Source organism: Macrotis lagotis, chromosome 2 (assembly GCF_037893015.1).
Source record: "Macrotis lagotis isolate mMagLag1 chromosome 2, bilby.v1.9.chrom.fasta, whole genome shotgun sequence".
Taxonomy (NCBI): domain Eukaryota; kingdom Metazoa; phylum Chordata; class Mammalia; order Peramelemorphia; family Peramelidae; genus Macrotis; species Macrotis lagotis.
In genome coordinates, this window is record NC_133659.1 from 231,537,823 (window position 1) to 231,538,918 (window position 1,096).

A 1,096-nucleotide genomic window follows, 5' to 3' on the forward strand; every position below is an offset into this window, starting at 1 on the left:
GTTGGAGGAAACTGACTCAACTGCTACCAGAATTGCTGTTCTTTAGCCCCCACAAATGAATCTCTGCCTTCTAAGTTCTTTTAACTTAACAGGAGACATTTGGGATAGGGACCCCAGATGACCACAGAAGGGACTGTATCCATTATGATCAAGTAGAATTTATGTCAGGGATGGTTCAACATTCAGAAACAATGAACATGATCATATTACAAATTTCCCTTCAGAATGGTTGGATCAATTCCCAACTCACAATTCAACCAACAATACATTAGTGCCCAAACCTTGCCAACTTTTAGCATTTTCTTTTTTCTGTCATATTAATCAATCTGATAGATGTGAGGTATTACCTCAGAATTGTTTTAATTTTGTTTCTTAATCAATAGTTGTTTAGAGCCTTTTTTATAGCTTTGATTTCTTCATCTCATAATTGTCTTTTCATATCCTTTCACCATTTATCAATTGGGAAATAAATTGTAGACACAAATTTGACTCAGTTCTTTATATATTTTAGAAATGAGGGGCAGCTAGGTGGCACAGTGGATAGAGCTCTGGTCCGGAGTCAGGAGTACCTGAGCTCAAATCCAGCCTCAGACACTTAATAATTACCCGGCTGTGTGGCCTTGGGCAAGCCACTTGACTCCATTGCCTTGCAAAAACTAAAAAAAAAAAGAATAAAAAAAGAAAGAAATGAGACCTTTAGTATAAACAATTGGCTTTAAAATTTGTTCCCCAACTTTGTTTTCCTTCTAATCTTGGCTGCATTGGTTTTGTTTGTGCAAATCCTTTTTAATTTGATGTAATTAATTAATAATTTAATTTTGCATTTTATAATATTCTCTATCACTTTTTTGATCATAAATTCTTCCCCTCTCCATAGATCTGACCAGCAAACTAATTCTTGTTCTCCTATTTGGCTTATGTCACCAGCCTTTATATCTGAATCATGTACCCATTTATTTTTGCTTAGAGTATGATATGCTGGTTTATGCATAGTTTCTGCCATATTATTTTTTAGTTTTCTCAGCTGTTTCATTCAAACAGCAATTTATTATCCCAGTAACTGGAGTCTTTGGATTTATAAACAGTAGATTGTTAG